The sequence below is a fragment of the Coptis chinensis genome, chromosome 5, assembly GCF_015680905.1.
Source record: "Coptis chinensis isolate HL-2020 chromosome 5, ASM1568090v1, whole genome shotgun sequence".
Taxonomy (NCBI): Eukaryota; Viridiplantae; Streptophyta; class Magnoliopsida; order Ranunculales; family Ranunculaceae; genus Coptis; species Coptis chinensis.
In genome coordinates this window covers 28,379,604-28,400,288 of record NC_141460.1, presented here as the reverse complement: position 1 = coordinate 28,400,288, position 20,685 = coordinate 28,379,604, and the positions used below count along the sequence as shown (strand labels likewise).

The 20,685-nt window shown below is 35.9% G+C and overlaps 1 non-coding gene across 1 annotated transcript; it reads right to left on the bottom strand.

Moving 5' to 3' along the window:
• Window positions 1-1,195: 1,195 nt before the first annotated feature.
• On the bottom strand, window positions 1,196-1,302 carry LOC147497240 (small nucleolar RNA R71). The gene has a single exon (XR_015197291.1). It is a non-coding gene; the product is annotated as a small nucleolar RNA R71 (small nucleolar RNA).
• Window positions 1,303-20,685: the final 19,383 nt, after the last annotated feature.

Genomic DNA, 20,685 nt, shown 5'->3' with positions numbered 1-20,685 from the left:
ACTTTTAAGTGGGCCTTTATTGTAACTTTAAATAGGGTAAAGCTCTAAAGGTTGGGCCTGATTCTCACATCACGTGCCAACCGATATCGCATTTTCCTCAAGCAGCGTGTAAGCACGTCTTGAAAGGTAAATTCTAAATCTCCTCGAAGCCCAAGTAAGAGGATACTTGTGTGTTCAAGCATGCTTATGTGATTGTTTGAAATTTACTTTCCGCACTGCAATTTATATTCACGCATAAGGCTGAACCCGGGCGACATAACAACCATTGGGAGGTCATTACCCAATGTAGGTAAATTAGACGTTACTTGATTCTTGGAAGCCCTAGACAAAAAAAAAATTAATTAAAATCAATCAACTAGACCCCAAAGTAGTCACGCTCCTCTAGAAAAGGACAAAAAAATAACCACGAGAATTTAGAGTGATCAGTTATTAGATTACGGTGGACCAACTACCTTCCTCACTCCCCTCCCCAGATTCATCGTTAGTGAGATTCTTAGTAGCACACCACTTGGTGAAGTGACTACCTACACTTCTAAGACATGTAGTAGAGCCATCCTAGTCTCGCGCCCAATTGTTCCTCTGAACAGGGCATAGTAAAATATATACCAAAAGCAAAGTTTTCAAAACTCCATACTTGCAACATTATATTTCAAATTTTTTAGCATACATTGCACCGTTTGCGCATGTTAGGGTAGTTTTGGGGGCTTGCTAAAAGTGTATGAAACTGCATTCAGGCACTTCTAGTATTAGCAAGAATAAAACTTACTCACATAGGATTGTTCATCGCCCTAGACAATCTCCTGTTTCTAGTCCTCCATCTCATAGGATGGCTGACAAAGTAGTGCAAGTTGAAGAGCCTCTTTCCAACATCTACACACTGTTGCAAGATGGGCCTCCATCTTATATACGACTCACACCGCTTATGAGCGATTTTAGGATTCCACTGAACGTGTTCAATCTTCTACCCATCTTCCACGAGTTACCATATGAGCATTTACGCTGGATACATGAAGTATGTAATACTTTTCATCATTCGGGCATCACCAACCATCAGGTGAAGCTACGAGTGTTTCCTTTCACTCTAGCTGGTAAGAGTAACACTTGGCTTCTCTCACAGAAGGCTGACTATTTTGATAAATGGGAAAAGGTTGTGTTCTCCTTCCTGAAGAAGTATTTTCCACCGAAGAAAATAGAAGAGATAAGAAGCAAGATACAGTTCTTCAAACAGAGTCCGAGTGAGACATTTTCTGAAGCATGGGATAGATTCTCTGACCTACTCCATTAATGTCCTCATCATATGCTAGTCTAAAATCCACTCTTGTCCAATGTTTTTTCAAAGTCCTTCTCCCATAACACAAAGTAACCTTCGACATCATGAGTAATGGTAATTTTTTGGATAGAGGTGCAACTGAAGCTTTAACCTTTCTTGAAAACCAAGCTGAAAAAAGTGCCCATTAGAGTGACATAAACAATTCTAGAATAGCCCAACCCAGTACATATAAGGCTAGTGGTACTTTTGAGGTGAAATCAGATCCATAAATCAAAACCGTAATCACAAGAAAGATAGATGCCCTCACAACGAAACAAAAAGACCAAACCCATCATCCTATCATGAATGTAAATACCTCACCATACAATTTATGTCTAAGCTTAAATCATATTGATGCCACCTGTCCTTTGATCACAAACCTATCATCACTTCAGCCAGAAGAAGTATGTGATTCCAATGTACCAAATGCACCATGGAGACAACATCCAAACTTCGCATGGACCAACATTCATCAAAACCAAACACAACTTATCAGCTCCCAAATGTGCATTTTATTCCACGTATATTGCTGCATTACAGTCCTTCTTACACTTAACGAAAAGACAACTCATATTTTTTACTGTCTTTTTCAGGTTAAGGAGTATTTTAGACCAGTTATCATAAAAGTTGTATCTTAGCACCAAAAGGAGCATTAATCATGCTTATTATGAAGACCAGTAGCTTCTATGGAAAAGTGCTGAAAAATTCAAAGTCAACCGGTCAAAGTCCTCAAATCAGAAGACCAAAGATGGAGGCCCTTATCTTAATTTACGAAGACTTTTCTCCCTAAACCTACCTTGGTCATGAAGAAAGCAAAAGCAAAAGCAAAAGTGAAAGGTTGAGGTGTCTAGTTTGTAATAGAGAAGGACAAATTTGTAAATGGCAAAGGTAAGGGTATAGAAACAAAAAGCAAGGGAGAGAGAACTTATCCATTATCTTAGGATCCAAACCTTTTGGTTTGTTTAATTTCTTGTCTTGTTTTTCAATTTATGTTTTTATTTTTCTTGTTGTTTTATTTCCTTTCAATCAACTTGTTATTTCCTTGTTCTTTATTTCAATCAACTTGTTATTTACTTGTCTTTGTTTTAATTTTCAATCTTGTTTGTTTGCTTTCATTTCAATGTTTTAATCAACTTCCCCTTCATGTTTTCAAGTCATTTCAATACAATAATCTAGCTTTCAAGTTTTCATAGCTTAGAACCATTCTAATCCTACAAGTGTCTACCTTTGTTCTTCATATCTCCCTCACTCAAACTCTAAACAATTTAGGATGAACATCAACTTCTAATCTAAACATTTTTGAAGTATACTTCCACCACTACTAGCATTTAAACAATGATCATCAATCTAACTCCTAAATTAATATATGCATAATAATCAAATCATCTTAAGATAAACAACTATACAATGAACTATCCTATGAAATGCAATGGCAGGTCCGTTTCGGAAACTTTTGGGTAGTATGCCTAAGTAGGTTCTCACAAGGAATGTGTCAAGACATGTAACACTCTGATTTTTCCACTCAAGTTTGCTAACTCCAGTGGGCAGTGGGCACACATTTCCTTACAATCTGAATGACAATCCAAGGAAGCCGAGGTCGATCAAATACATCTATTAACTTTATAAATCTAATAGAACAATAAGAACAATATATGATTGAATGAATAACAACTACTTATTAATCTAATGAACAATAAAAACAATGATTCAATACTCAAGAAATAAACTAATCAATTAATGTAAAACTAAATAATGTAAAACTAGATCTGGATCTAAAAACTAATATCTAATGGCTACTTTCTACCTAACCTAATTTAACTACCTAACCTCCTTTTTTTTAACAAAGAGTCAAACTTTTGTTTTTATACTTTCAGATCTAAAAATCGTGCATGGGCTTGGAGCCATGTTTTGGGCCGGAAAATCGGGCCCAAAACCCAATTTCTTTAGTCCAAAATGGGCTCTTCAGCTGCAGTTGGCTTTGACAGATATTTCGTCCACTTTTGCTCCTTTGATTGGGTCAAGGCTTGGACCATTGGAAAGCTCTTTCAGAGCTGGTCGTTTTGACATAAGATACTCCCAGTTCCGAGGTCTGAGTCCAAAGATACGGCCTTCAGAAGTTCTGCTGACTTGTGCATTGTTTCTGCCCGTGTTGACTTTTCAGGTTTTGACCGGGCTTTACAAAGGCTTTGTCTCCTTGAATCTTGGCCTTTATTCACAGAACTCCTTAGCAACCGACCTTTGCTCCTTTATCTTGCTAAAGTGGCACATTTCTGCACATAATGGACTTTGAAGCCTGAAATGCATAAAAACACGTAATCAGTATTAACTCTTAATTATTACTCACATAATTGGTCTAAAAGTATGATGGTTAAGGGGTTAAAACTACAGTTTTGGGCTCTTATCACTATCACACCAACTTATTTCTAACTGAGCTAGATGTCTTTATTAGTTAATACGGGGCGTAGGTGTTGGTTAAAGAACGAAGGAAATGGATATTCAAAAAGACAAGTTTTAGATAATAGGATCTTCAAAATATATAACTAGAGAAAACCTTGTTCTTACTTTGCTTCTGCACTTTGTTTCCTTCCTTAACCCTTTTGTTTTGGTTTTTGACTCATTTGATTCTATTTTCGGAGTTCTAATTTTTTATTTTCTTTTTCTTTTCTTTGGATGTAAACTTTCTTTTCTTTTTCTTATTTTTCTTTTGCAACAACTAACTAATTTTTGTTTACACAGGTTTTTTCTTCTCTTTTCTTCACTCATCCTATTTCTTAGACTTATCCAAATAGGTAGGCTGATTTTATTTTTTATTTTGTTTTATTGGGTAAAGGATTTAAAGTTTGTGAAAAGGCTAATGAAAAGGTTCAATGGGGCAACTATGGGATAAACTACTTATAGGTGTAAATTTTTAGCTATATCGATCCAAAAAGGGCCTAAATTCTCGATGAGGATATGGTATGGTGTTCAAGCAAGTACATGTGTGATTTCTCTACCGGATTTGACTTCTCTCTTGTGTCATCACTCAGATATTTCACTCTTATAAGGCTTTTTAGGCTAGATGCTCACAAGATATGTATTAAGTACTTTACCCTAAGTCTCAGAAAAATACTACCAAGTACAATTATATATGCTCATGCAAGATGTTCAAGAAAAGATGCAATGACTATTACTTACATATTAATCTAAGTTTCAAAAATAAAATCCTAATTCAAGTACTACATGAGATTTCCAGACTAATATCTTCATGGAGAAGGGAAGAATACCATTACCACTAAGTGCATAATATAAACTATATTTATGATTTTTAACATTTTATAAAGAAAAGTGTGTAATATACAACCTAATATGTGTTTAAACATTTACAACGTGTTTCTATACCACCCCCAAACAAAATCGTGCTTTGTCCTTAAAGTATGGAATAAAAATAAAGGATAGAGAGTACCGTAGAAACGTGCTTGTAAATTGGATCACCTGAAAAATAAGGTTAATTTATACTAATATAAAGAAATAAAAACATACGTAACTCCTATATGAGTTTTTCCCGTTATGGAGATAACATAAAATAATAAATAGCGCTTGGGACATAAGCAGACTTTAACATAAATAAAATAATACCATAAGTTCACAAACAAGCATGCACATATTGTGGGTCCTATATAATTAGCTTCCGAAATTCCACGAAATAGTGAAATTTAATTAAATTAAGGTACCTAATTACATTATGCATGGCCCATGGGTTCTATATTTCGATATTTATACATGCAATTTTAATATGTGAACGATCAATGTGCTAAAATTAAATATACCACCCCAAAACAATTTGGGAGAAGGGGGTTCATGAAATAATTCAATAACACAATTAAATTACATAACTAACTAACCTAGACTCTACTAGAGTAAACATGACAGGCAAAGGGTGGCAAAGATTTTTGAAATGAAAGACTAAAATACGCCACCCCGAAACAAAATTTGAAAACTCTTTTTAAGTTTGAAAAATTTTGTGGCCTATACTCCATTAAGGTGGTATTTTATAAAAACATGGGTCGTTTAAAGTCAGATTCCCTAGACTTAATAATATATGTTTATGTTTTTAATTTTTGTAATTTTTATATGTTTGATTTTTTGGAAAAACAAAATTACGAGTAAGAAAATAAAAATAAAACTCACCCCATAGAGAAACACTACTCAAACAATGAGAAAAAAATGCAAGAGATGAATGCATGAGTTACATGAAATGTGGACTAAGGATCTGGCACTTACAACCACACACTCTAAAAAAAGGGTCTGGTTTCCTTAATGGTGCACTCCCATAAAATAAGATTGGAATAGAGTAAAGTGAAGTATAAAATTAATGAGTCTTTTATAGTCAGATACTTGAGACTTTATTTAAAATATATATATATGGTTTACCATATATCAACAACAGAAAGAGTTACTGGTCTTTCCATAAATAACTATCACATAAAGCACCCCCAAATAGAATTAAGTACCAAAATTTCCTATGACGCAATTTAGTGGAATGAGAGTGAAGTTTAATGAACCTAGAACCTAATCGAGCATGTACTATATTCTTTTTTCTCCAATGAAAGGATGTCCAAGTGAATAATCGTGAGAAAATGGATGGTTGTGGAAGATACGTGGGATATGGATAAGTTTTAGATGGAAGGAATGGAAAAAATGTGAATGTGGGTTTAACACAAAACTTATTCATGGTGTAGATATAAACTGTCTCATATCTAAAAATGAAGGGATCGGGTGGCTTGACCTTAGGTATTATTTTTGTATCAGGAGGGTTTAGAAAGTCATGAAGCATAGGAGAAGCATGAAAGTCAAGTGAAAACTCAAGGTTCCTTTGAAAAGGTGGAGGGCGGGGAACATTGGTGATGGAAGGTGAATGAGTGACATGAGGATGTGAAGTTGGTGAATGGTGCTCAGCTAGTGTTCTTTGTTCTATATCATTAGAGGCCTTCATATATGAAAGACATTCTTCAATAGGTGGGTAAGAAGAATCACTGGGATAGAGGGTGAAAAATTCTTCTTTCGTCATGGCGTCAAGGGATGAATGGATGTCGATAGGAGGGGACTTGCAAGGTGGCAAAGAAGGGTTGCAAAAGAGTTGAAGGAAATCTTCCTTGATTTCATCTATGTTCAAAGAGTAGAAATTATGATCTTTGTCTTCTTCCCTACGAGGGGTATGTACTAGTGTGGGGACTAAGGCGTTGGCCGCACTAATATGAGATATAAAACTCTCAATGGACTTCACTTCTCCGTCTACATGCAAACTTAGTTGTCCTTGCTTGAGTCTAAACATGTTAACCTTCATAGACTGATTTCCAAAGGAAAGAGTTATTGATCCATCCCAACAATTTATTTGGGCATTGGTGGTTGCCAAGAAAGGATGCCCTAAGATGATAGGGACAAAGTCATGAGCAAATTATGTGTCAAGAATAACAAAATCAACCGAGTAGTAAAAATCCTGAACTTTAACGAGAATATTTTCAACTATACCCCCTTGGGATACTTAACAGAATGATCGGCTAACTGCAAAGTAATTTTAGTTGGTTTAAGTTCATGGAGACCTAATTGTTTTTAAAAATAAAAAGGGAGTAAGTTAACACTTGTTCCCAAGTCTAATAGCGCAGTTGTTATGAAGTAATCTCCCAAGGTGCATTATATAGTAAGACAACTAGGGTCTTTGTACTTAACAATTCCTTTATGTTCAAATAAAGAGGGATATTGTTCAATTAAGAAAGCTTCTTTGGGTATGTTGGTTTCCCTTTTCGTGGTGCACAACTCTTTTAGATACTTAGCGTGTCCAGGTAGACTTTTTAGAGCATCTAAAAAAGGTAGGTTTATAGTCAAATTTTTAAACAGTTCCCTAATCTCATCAAAATTCTCGTCCTTTTTAGACACAACTAGTCTCTGGGGAAATGTTGGTTTTTCTCTATACTTATCATAAGGGTCAACAATATTATTAACCTTGTCTTTATCTTTAGCATGAGGGTGAACATATTTATGAACCGTTAATTTATATTTTGGTTGATCCCCTTTTGTTTGTGGTTTAACTGGTACTTCTACACTTGTAGGGTCTTCAGTTTCTATGACAGTATTGGGTATGGTTTCATTTTTAGTTTCCATTTGTGGGCAATCTTTAGGCATAGTCACTTGGTTATCAACTACCTTACCCGAATAAAGGGTAGTGACTGCCTGTAGGTACCCTTGGTTTATATTAACATTACATTAAATACTATTTACTTCGAAGGAAGTGTTTGTTGACTTAGGATTAGGCATAACTTGACCTGAAAACACTCCTTGTTGGTTATTATTTTGGTTAAGAACATATCAATAATCTTTTGGCACAAAGACTGCATTATTTGCATCGTTTGTTGTAATATGTTACAGTTTTGATCATGTTGATCTTTCATAAATTTGGAGTTTTGTTCATTTTGTTCCTTCATCAAGTTGGAGTTTTTTTGCATAATTTGATTTTGATGTTGTTACAAAGTTACTATTACATCCTCTATAGATGGTTTAACTGGTTGAGTGATCATAGGAGTGACTATAACTAAGGCTTGTTGATTGTTCATGTCTGGATGTTGATAGTTCTGGGTCATGGGCACTAAACTTCTGTTCTGGTCACCTAATCTCCTTGTGCTAGATGTTGGTTAAAATGTTGGAAGTTCGTAGTAGGCCTAACGTTTTGATAATTAAAACATAGAGGTGTAGGTTGTTGTTGTTAATTATAATTAGTGTTCTGCCTCCATTATGTGTTAGGGTTGGTGAAAGCGTAATTATCTATGGGTTGTGGTGGAGATTCTTCATAGAAAAGAGGACAATAGAAGTCGGAATGCTCATGACTAAACCAGAAATTACAATGAGGAGAGTTTATGTTCATGACTGGAGTGGGTTTCACTTCTTTTTATGCACAAAGAGGGCATCGACCTTTTGAGTGAGGGATTCATTTAAAGTTCTAAGTTCAGGATTTTGTTTTACCTCGAACATACTGGCTGCCTTAGCTGTAGACGAAGAAGGGGTGGAGCAGAAGTAATCGTTACCTCCCCAGTTATTACTTTTCTTGGATTAATTATCTAAAAAGTTATATGCATCTGTGCTCCTTTACTTAAGAAATTACCTTCGTTCATGATGTCTAAAGTCTTCTTATGGTGTTGGGATAGGCTTTTGAAAAAGTCTCAAACTAGTGTGTCTTTTCTAAGGTTATGATGGGGACACTCTACTAGAAGATCAGTGAAACGATTCCAAGCCTCAGAAAAAGATTCATGAGGCTTTTGGCGAAAGAAGTGAATATTTTGAAGCATTTCGTCAGTCTTCTCTGGTCGGTAGAAATGTTCTATAAATAATTCAATTAGTTTTTCCCATGTGTCGACAGAGTTCGGTTTTTGTGATGTTTGCCAAGCAACCGCTTTGTCAGCTAGGGTGAAAGGAAACACCCTTAGCTTTATTTGTTCAGGTCTTACGTTAGGATGATGACATGTAGTAAGAACTTGTTATATCCTACGTAGGTGTTGATAAGGCTTCTCATGGTCAAGCCATGGAAAACAGGTAGCAGATTAAATATATTGGGGAGATTCTAAAATCTCTCATGGTATCTGCAAGAATGGTACAAGACTCAGGTCCATCGTTTAAAGCCTTGTAAGAATCAAAGAGGGGTCTCTCTGTTATTTCTTCACCCATTGCTACAAATGTAGTGTTGGTGGTCTAGGTGTTGTGTGTGTGGTGATATGTGTATTTCTAGATAGGCGATTATTTCTGCATTTATGATAAACTAATAAGACAGGTTTATACGTACCAGATATTAATCCCATGCAAGTTTTAAGTCTAATAGGCAATCTCTAATGAGCATGCAAAAAATAGCCTGATTATTACTAAAAATAGAATCCTCTAACAGTAGATGCAGATGTAAAAAGGTGTTATGTGGAGCATCCTTGCTACTCGTATAAATAATGCCTTCAACAGCCTTGAAGCACGTCTATGTTACTTGAACAATTATTCGAATACTGGTTCGAGTACATGAGATGGATAGTGAAGTCCTATAAAAAGTTTAACCTAATTAGTGCTAAAGTTTTTAGAATAAGGTTCAAGCTAATTACTATGGGCTTCTTGTTGGGCCTAGATGTCAGGCTTGTGAAATGGGCTTTGGTAGTGGTGGGCTTACTAATATTACTATTAATATTTTCAAACCAATGGCCAGGCCACTTAAGAATTGAGGGAGGATGTCCGTGTGTGCACGTTCCTTAATTAGATAACCCCAATTCTTTGAGTTTTCTAGACACCGTAAAGTATGAAATTTTTTTTATGCAATTACTGGAGTGGTTAGGCATACGAGTATTATCCTTCTCAGCTGGTGTCAAGCATGTGTATACCTTATACCGGCAAGTATCGTTCAGTGATTGAAGACCTAGACAGAAAGGTGTTTGACAATGCATACACCACCCCATACTTCGCGCATGTCGTTTACAAGCAAAAGTATTACGACCATTACCTATTTGTGATGAGTGAGATTTACACCAAATGATTAACTGAATTTCTCAAGGAAGAGAGTAGAAAAGGGAAGAAAAGGAAGGAAGAGAAATTTTAGGTACCCACCGTGTACCAGAATGAACATTTGCTCGATTATCAGAAGACATTTATACTGAATTCTGAAATAAAGTTGTTGTGGACTACGATTCCGGCGCTTGCAACCACACACTCCAAGTAATATGAGAGAAAAAAAGAAAAGAGGGTCCGGCTACCAAAATGGTGTACTCCCACCATTTTTATACACATGGAAGGAAGTACACCAGTGAATCTATTAGTCTCTGTAGACTGGATCATGTAGAAGTTTTTTTTTGACATATGGAGAGCGTAACTCGTGGTAATGTTTGAGGTGTTACCTATTTACTTCAAATTCACTGTTATCGTTTAGATTTTTCAAAGAGATTGCCCCATAAGGGGTGACAGCAGAAACAGTGAAAGGACCAGACCATCGTGTTTTCAATTTTCCTAGAAAAATGTGTATTCTTTAGTTATAAAGCAAAACTTTTTGACCAATTTTGAAATATTTCCTCAAAATGTGATTGTCGTGCATTCTTTTCATGTTGCCTTTATAAGATTTCGAGAGATCATATGCATCACACTAAATTCCCTGAAGCTTATTTATTTGCAATTTTCATTTCTCACTTGCCGTATTGATATTATAATTGAGGCTTCTGATGGCCCATAGAGCACAATGCTCAAGTTCAACTAGCAGATGACAAGGTTTTCCAAAAATGAGAAAGTAAGGAGACATCCCTATAGGTGTCTTAAAGGCCATTCTATATGCCCACAAGGCATCAGATAATCGGAGAGACCAGTTTTTCTTAGATGGGTTAACTGTTTTCTCTAAAATGGACTTAATCTCTCTATTAGAGACTTCCACTTGGCCACTGGTCTGAGGATGATACGGAGTTGCCAGCTTGTGGGTTACTCCATATTTCTTTAATAACGACTTAAAAATTTTATTACAAAAATGCATTCCCCCATCACTAATGATAGCTCTAGGAACACCAAAACAGGAGAAAATATTTTCTTTTATAAAAGTGACGACGGTCTTATGGTCATTAGCCCGACATGATATTGCCTTAATCCATTTTGACATGTAGTCAACAGCTATCAGAATGTAGAGAAAGCCATGAGAATTTGGGAAGGGACCCATGAAATCGATGCCCTACATATAAAAAATTTCCACAATTAGAATTGGATTTAAGGGCATCATATTGCATTGAGTAATGCGACCTAGCTGCTGGCAGTGGATGCATGCTTTACAGTGCTCATGTGTATCTCTAAATAGTGTTGGCCAGTAAAAACAACATTGCATAACCTTGGCTGTAGTTTTCTTGCCACTGAAATGACCACCACAAGATTGTTCATGGCAAAAGGATAACACATCATTATGTTCCCAGTTGAGAATGCAACGGCGTATGAGTTCATTTTCTCATTTGCTTAGAAATTTACTAGAAGTATAAGAAAAAGAAACATTAGTTACCAAAATAAAGAAAAAAAAACTTGAAAATAAGATTGAGAAGAAGAGTTTAAAGAGTGATTTTTGGCTCCATCTTCCTCCTTATGCTTAGATCCATGATGGCAGCACCATTTAAAGAAGTAAAAAGTGTGGTATTGGGTGTGTTGTTGATAATCGTAAAAATGAAATAGTTTTACTAATGAATAAAGCGATGAAACTCTAAACGCAAGTAAAGCTATAAACTGAACTTATACTAGATTTATCAAAGATTTCTACTCTCGATACTATTGAAGTAGAGTTGGAATAGAAGATTCGTTCCACTCCTAGTTCTTTAGCATTCAAGTTTCCTATGACTATCAATCCTACCAAAGTCAATGAGAGAATTACGAATTATACTACGAAATGCTACAGAATACTAAGGATGAATCTAGAATAAGAATTAGGGGGGAATTGAATCCACCTTGAATCCAACTTAAGAAACTAGCATAGATTGTTGTAATCTAATTCTTACATTCTTACGGTAAGAATTGGTCGTTCTAATCCCTAATTATACATGACATCTCTACTAATTCATAACTAGCATGTGAGGACGTCCACCCATTCTCATGGCGAATCAACGTCCTGCTATAGTGGAATAGACTCTTACAACGATTCTAAGCTAGTTTGATCAAGTTTTCATCAAGGCTTCATCAAACCCCTCTAATGGAGGTTTAGCCTCGATTTATCAAACTATCATTTCCAAATGAAATTGAATAAGACATAATATAAAAATTATAACTTTATTAAATTGAACTAAACAATAATTGAAATCTAAATTAATAACTAAGAATTCATTGAATAACAAGAATTGAAATTAGATCTAAACAATTTTAAATAACAAAATTGAATTTAACAAGAACTAACTATTTTATTTATCTAATTAATGATAAACAATGATTCAAATACTTAACCTAAAACAAGGAATGAAACTAATTAATGGAATGGAAACTAACTGATTAAAACCAAAAACTAGATCTAGAACTAAGCTTTTTAATGGTTACTCTAATGGCTACCTTCTAATCTAGCCTAACTGATACTTAAGAGCTAAGTCTTGTGTGTGCAAATGGAGGAGACCAGATCCACATTTTCGTGCATGGGTTGAGGGTTCATATTTTGGGCCGGAAAATCGAGCTCAACGCCCAATTTCTTCAGCCCATAGGCCCTTTTTCAGCTGGCTTTAACTTCAACAGGCTTTTTGTCTTCTTTTACTCGTTTGATTGGATCAAGGATTGGACCATTATAAAGCTCTTTCTGAGCCAGTCATTTTGACATAAGGTACGCCCAATTTCGATGCCTGAGTCCAAAGATACTATCTTTGGAAGTTCTGTTGACTTTTGTGTGCTGTTTCTGCTCGTCTTGGCCTTTAATCCTAGAACTTCTTAGCAACCAACCCTTTGCTCATTTATATAGCCAAAGTGGCACATTTCTGCACATAATTGACTTCAATGCCTGAAATATATAAAAGCACGTAATTAACATTAACTCTTATTTATTACTCGCATAATTGGTATAAAAGTATTATTGTTAAAGGGTTCAAACTACAGTTTTGGGCTCTTATCAAACCACCCCTAAACAGCATTTTTCTTGTCCTCAAGCAAATATGAGAAATTAGCATAAGTGACCAAAAAATGGAGTTCTAACTAATCTTGTTTCACCGAGTGCGATTGCATTGACCATATGCAACAAGGCCTTAAAACACTAGGAATTCCCTAGTGGACGAGTTATAGCCTCGTGAAAGTTTTTTATCACGACTATATAAAACTATATAAAAACAATAGTTTGAGAGTACCTTAACTGGAAAACTCTCAAACTTCATCTATACTACAACGACTCAAAAATAAAACTATTGTTTCCTTATCTATGTCTCAATTATCTATACATCTCACTAGTAATGAATATAGAATAATCAAGTCAAAACCTAAGCTAATATATGCATAATAATCAATCATCTATGAATAAACATATTTACAATGAGTAATACAATGATATGAACTAGCAGGTCCGTTTCTGAAAACTCGGAATAGCTTCTTTAAGTAGGTCCTCACATAAATGGCAAGACAAAAACCACTCTGATTTTTCCGCTCAAGTTTCGCTACTCCAGTGTGTAGTGGGCACACTTTACCTTACAATCTCAATGACACACAAGGAAGCCGGAATCAATCAAACACATTTGCCACTTACTATCACACTAACCTATTCCTAATTGAGCTAGAGGTCTTTATTAGGTATTGCGGGGATTAGGAGATGGTTTAAGAAGGAAGAAAATGGATATTCAAAGAGGACAAGTCTGACATAATATAGTCTTCATATTATGTAACTAGAGAACCTTATTCTTTACTTTCGCTTCTACACTTTGTTTCCATCCTTAGCCATATATTTTTTTCTTTGGCTTTTGACTCCTTGATTCTATTTTTAGAGTTCTAGCTCTTTATTTCCTTTTATTTTATTTTATTTTATTTTTTATTTGGATGGAAACTTACTTTTCTCTTCTGAAGCGACTATCGAATTCTTGATTTCAAAGGTTCTTCTCTTTTCTATTCTTCATCTCTATTCTCACACTTATTCAAATAATTGGGTAGGTTGATTTTTTATTTTGTTTTGTTTTGTAACATGGTAAAGGATTTGTGGTTTTATGAAAGGCTAAAGAAAGGCTCAGAGGGGCGACTAGCGGAAAATAATTCATAGGTTAGAATTTCTGGCTATATCGATCCAAAGAAGGCCTAAATTCTCACTTAGGATATGGTATAGTAATCAAGCAAGTGGATGTGTGATTTCTCTATCCGGATTTTACTTCTCCCTTATGTCATTTCTCAAATGTTCTCTCTAGCCTAGATTTCATAAACTTACTGCCAACAATCATAGATACTCATGTAACATATTTATAGATGGATGCAACAATTATTACCTACATATTAGCCTAAGTTTCTAAAAACTATTCTAATGCAAAAGCTACGTGAGACTTTTAGATTATTGAGAGCATAGAGAAAGAAAACAATACCAATATTCCTAAGTGTATAGCATACTTTTTATTTTTATTTTTTATTTTTTTTTTAATTTTTTAACTAGAAAACAAGTGCATATTATACATATCTGATAAGAGCCCAAAACTGTAGTTTTAACCCCTTAATAATCATACTGTTAGACCAATTATGTAAATAATAAGTAAGAGTTAATACTGATTACGTGTTTTTATGCATTTCAGGCTTCAAAGTCCATTATGTGCGAGAAATGTGCCACTTTAGCGAGATAAAGGAGCAAAAGTGTGAGAACTTCGAATGCCATATCTTTGGACTCAGACCTCGGAATTGGGCCTACCTTATGTCAAAACGACCGGCTCGAAAAGAGCTTTGCAATGGTCCAAGCCTTGACCAAATAAGAGGAGCAGAAGTAGACGAAAAGTCTGTTGAAGCCGAATCTAGCTGAAGAGGCCTTTTTGGACTGAAAGAATTGGGTTTTGGGCCTGATTCTCTGGCCCAAAACATGGCTCCAAGCCCATGCACGATTTTTGGATCTGGATGTATAAAAACAAAAGCTTAGCTCATTGTTAATGGTAGATTTTTTAGTAGAGAATTAGGGTACATAGCTTAGAATAGAAAGTAGACATTAGAATAGCTTCTAGATCTAGATTGAATTGTTTTGATTAAGTTTAGTTCCATTTAAATTATTGTATTAGATTAAACCTTTGAATCTTGCTCTTCAATTTGATTAGATCAATAAAGTAGTATTCTTTATCAATTTCGATTTTGTCATTTCCAATTCTAGATCTAATTTCAATTCTTGTGTTTATTTCATTTTAGTCATTAAATTAGATTTCATTATTGTTTAATTAAGTAAATTTCAATGCTTTATATTATGTTTAGTTATAATAATATGGGAAATGATGTTTTGATGACTCAAGGCTAAAACCTCCATTAGAGGGGTTGATGAAGCCTTGATGAAAACTTAGTGGTTAGTATAGAATTGGTTGTAGAATCTATTTCACTCTAGAAGGTCGTGTTTCGCCATGAGAATGGGTGGACGACCTCACATGCTAGTTAGTATCCGGTAGGAATGCCATGAACACTAGGGATTAGAACTTCGAAATTCTCACGTAGAAGAGCGTGAGAATTGAGATACAACATTCTACGCTAGGTTGTTAAGTTGGATTCGAGGTGGATTCAATTCCCCTCTAATTTCTCTATCTAGATTCAAACAATCGTATTTCCGTAGCATTCGTAGTTTAACTTTAGTTTATATTTATTCTTGTTATTTATTATATTATTATATCTTGTTATTTAAATTAACGCGTCTTGTTAGCATAACATTTCGTAAAGCTCTCATTGACTTAAGACTGATTTCTTAGACTTAGAAAACAATCCATGCTAGGGAACTAGGAGTGGAACGAACTTCTACTCCACTTAGTGCAATTCGCATCGAGAGTAGAAGATTTGATAATTAAGATTCGTAAAAGATCAGTTTTAGTTTACTTACGGATTGAATTCATCGTTCATTTCGTAGGTAAACTATTCATTTTACATTTATCAATATCTATATCCTACCAGATGCCTTAATCACACATGTTTCTATGCCCCCAAACAAGAAGCATGCTTTGTCCTCAAAGTATTTTAAAACTACTAGGGTAGAGAAATACCATTGAAACGCGTGAAATTCTGGAGCATCTGCGAAATAAGGTTAAACATATTAATATAGAAAAGAAAAACTGACGCAACTCTATAAGAGTTCCACCCGTTATGGGGTTAATGAGAAATAGATTGCTTGGGACATAAGCAGACACTAACTGAAATAAAAACTAACCTTAACTCCCGTTTAAGCATTTTCCTCCTCACCTTCTCCAAATAGAGTAGGTTCCTTCGCATCCTACCATGCCATGATAACTTACCAAGTGATAATACTCTAAAACACTAGTTTTACCAATGAATAAAGCTCGCGATAACTTTAACCGCTAGTAAAACTAATGTACAACTGTTTGTTATTAAGCTTTATCTAAGATTTTACTCTCAATCCTATTGAGATATAGTGGAGTAGATGATTCATTCCACTCCTAGTTCTTTAGCATGAGATATTTCATAACCTAATCAGTCTTATCTAAAGTCTATGAGAGTGAGAGATTTACGACTTATACTAGGATGCAAATACGCATAACAAGATACTAACTATAATTGATTCAAACTACGGAAATACTACGTTGATTCTATAATAAGGAATTAGGGGGGATTGATTCCACCTTAATTCAACTTAATTTACTAATGACGAATCGTCGTAATCCGAATTGAATCGCCAAGAAGAACAATTGGTTCATCCTAATCCCTAATTATACATGGCATTTCTACCAATTCATAACTAGCATGTGAACGATCAAACCCATTCTCATGGTGAACTAATCGTTTCTAGAGTGGAAAGGAATTTACGACTACTCTACGCTAATCGAGAATCAAGCTTTCATCAAGGCTTCTCAACCCCCTCTAATGGAGGTTTAGCCAAGAATCATTACGCTATCCTTTCCGTATGAAATTGAATACAACATAATAGAAAGATTCTAACTTTATGCAATTTAACTAAACAATAATCCAACCCAAAATCAATAACTACGAAATGAATAACAAACAATAAATGAAATTAGATCTAACAAATTTAACTAACAAAATCGAATTTGATCAATAATAAACTATTTTATTTATCTAATGAAGCAATAACAATATTCAATACTCTAATTAAAACAAGAAGAACAACTAAGAGTAAATTTAACTTCGATATTGATGCTAAGGGTAAAACTTCGAAATGGCTACTCTAATTAAAACTAGATCTAGAAGCTATTCTAATGGCTACTTTTTATCCTAAGCTACTCTATATACTCAGAGTTAAGTCTTCTTTGTTGATATGGAGGAAATCAGATCCAAAATCGTGCATGGGCTTGGAGCCATGTTTTGGGCTGGAAAATCGGGCCCAAAACCCAATTTCTTCAGTCCAAAAAGGGCTATACAATTGGATTCGGCTTCAAAAGACTTTTAGTCCACTTTTGCTCCTCTGATTGGGCCAAAGCTTGAACCATTAGAAAGCTCTTTCCGAGCCAGTCGTTTTGACATAAGGTAGGCCCAATTCCAAGGTCTGAGTCCAAAGATACGGTCTTCAAAAGTTCTACTGATTTTGTGCACTGTTTTTGCCCGCGTGGACTTTGACTTTCAGCTTTTGACCGGGCTTTACAAAGGCTTTTTCTCCTTGAATCTCGGCCTTTAAGCATAGAACTTCTTAGCAACCAACCCTTGCTCCTTTATCTCGCCAAAGTGGCACAGTTCTGCACATAATTGACTTTACTGCCTGAAATACATAAAAACACGTAATCAGCATTAACTCTTATTTATTACTCGCATAATTGGTCTAAAAGTATGATTGTTAAGGGGTTAAAACTACAGTTTTGGGCTCTTATCACCAAGCCTGTCACCGTGTGTCGTCAACTTGTGCTAACCTGTCTAGTGTTACTATGTCTGATGGGGTGTAAGGAGCAACCAAATGAGGTTGCACCTGCCATCCCGGCCAAGTCATTACTTGAAATGAGCGAACCACCCAATTGGTGGGTCTCATGACTTCAACCCTTTTCTAATCCGTGAACTGGGTACAGAATTCAGGTAGACAACTGAGCATGATGCGGCAAACCAAAACAGGCATACGAAGATACTTATGTCGCATGATTTGGGCTCTCTTAAGACTAGCCACTAATACTCGATGAATGTCATATCGGCGACGTCCCTCAGCTAAAGCAACAAAAACGTCACCAGCGGTACTATTAGCAAAGGTAAACTGCCAATCCCCTAAAATATACATCAGGATGAATAACATAATGGTGCCTACATTTAGGGACAGGCTACCAAGGGCTACGTTGTAACGCCCTTGGTCCATTATACAAAATACCCCTCCCCCATAATACTCATGGAAATATGTATAGTCATAGAGGTATGCATTATCGGTCATATATCCCCACATGTGAATAGGATCAGGTATTGGCATTCCCGAAACTAATACTACCACATACTTATTGAATTTTAGGGGTGTATCATCAACCATGTCGGAGAATTCTTGTTCTCCATCCTGGTTACAATAGAACTTAACATTATTGTAAAAAAATTTAGTAAGCTTAGGTGAATACGAGTCGTCTTCACTTACCAGAGGATGCCTCCATCCAAACTACATAATCCTTTCATGAAACCAATGTCCATAAGTCTCGCTGAGCCATCCGTCCTTTGACGACGACGCTCATGCCTCTCAGACTCATCTGAAACAGAAACCTCCAAGGGTGGCATGTGTCGTAGAATCTCTACTCAGAACAGGCGCTGTGCTTCCATTTCTCCCTTCATCTCTGTGTAATGTGCAACCTGGCGCTATAGGACTATCTCCATGTTATAATGGAGATCCGACTGGTTCTTGTCGAGGATTTCAAAATTCGTCTGAAGGGTATTCTGTTTCGTTCGAATTTTAATCTGCCTATCTCATATATCTTCACAAAGAGCATAAATGCAATGCACGCCAGTATGCAACACTGACATGCGTTCTGAATCAGACGTACACCTCTCCAAGGCATCTTCATCCAAACATGTCATGTCCTCCCTTTCCTCATCCGAATCAACCATCCTATCCTCCGACAATATCCAAGTCTTTTGGATACACTCCGTATAAATAATTTCGTTTGAATACAATTTCAACATAGTCCTCTCAGTTCTTGGTTCCCCCCAAGACAACATTATCTTCGTAATTAAAGCAAGGAATGGTGCAATACTCTTCCCAACTCCTCTAATCATATTTATCAAGAACTCGAGGATACAAAATTCATACCTCTTCTCTTGCAATATCCAGATAACGTGCAGACATGTCAAACCGATGTCGCTCACTTTCTCTTTCCCAATGACGTTCTTACCAATCTACTGAGCTACAGCCAGTTGGTTGGTTGGCGGAGATGACTATCGAGCACAATGAGAATTCGTATTGTATTGACCTTCCATGAGAGTGTCGTTCATCATTGCAAGAACTCCATTATAATGGGATTCCTTCATGGTGGCGTCGAGGTGGCATTAAGGCGTAATGCCTAGAATCTCAGCCAACTTCTCTATCGATAATTCTCTCCTAACCCCAGCCATCTTCATGAAAACTTTTAGACCATCCAACTCTCTTTTCTTATAGAATTGTTCGACCAAATCAGAGTGGTAGAAATTATCTGTCGAGTACCACAACCTATTCCAATTCCTCCTAATCATCTCGTCACGAAAAAACGGCGCGAAGCGGTCGGCCGTAAAAGCTTGTTCCGGCAAAATTCTTCGTCTTAGAGTCATTAGAAGTTTTGAATTGATTTGAGTGTTTGTAGAAGTTGTAGGAAACAACGTGAAACAACCTTATTTAAAAAAAAATGATGGTGGTGGCTCGGTGGTAACGCGGCCGTTTGAGTTTTTTTTTTTTTTTTCTTTTTCAAAAAAAGTTACTGTTTTGGCAGTTGCAATCGTTAGAGATGGCAGTGGGAAGGTTGTGAGGAAGGTTTGGAGTAGGTTTATGTAGGTTTCTTTTTATTTTTATGTATTTTAGGTTAGGTTTTAAAGCATGTTAATGGCGGTGGTTAAAAACAAAATTGTGATTCTGTTTTTGAATTAGAGGAAGGAGACGCACTTCGTCACACGTGTGCTCTTTGGGCCCAAGCCCAAATCGTGTTTCAAAATTTTTGCGCAACTTCATACCAAAATTTTCGATTCATTACCGGTCTGATTTTTGCGAATGAGATATGGAAACAACCAGGAAAGAGTTTCCAATCCAATGATCCATAAAACACTCAATTCCGACCGTGGATGACACTAAAGCAGATGGAAAATGCCTCGGAGTGTGTGCATAACCTAAGTTATGCAAACGAATGAACTCTAAGTTAATAGATCATGTCAATCCGAGTCGGAATACGATTAAACGGTCTACGTGTTAAAAAGATAAAATTTTGAATAGTCTTACCTACGAAATAAAGCGATGAACTCTAAACGCAAGTAAAACTAAACTTGATTAAGATGCCTATATTTATCAAAGATTCTACTCTCAAGTCTATGAGATATAGTGGAGTAGAGTGATTCGTTCCACTCCTAGTCCTTCCGCATGCTGTGTTCTCATGTGTAAGTAATCTAAACTTAAAGTCTAATGAGAGATTTACGAAAAAGGCAACTAGACTACGATGCAACTACCCACGAAATGCAACTAGTCGACGATGGGAATAACTAAGGGAATGCTACGTTGATTCGATGATAAGGAGTTAGAGGGGAATTGATTCCACCTTAACTCGACTTAATCCTATTAACTACAAATCGTAAGTAATCCGAATTGA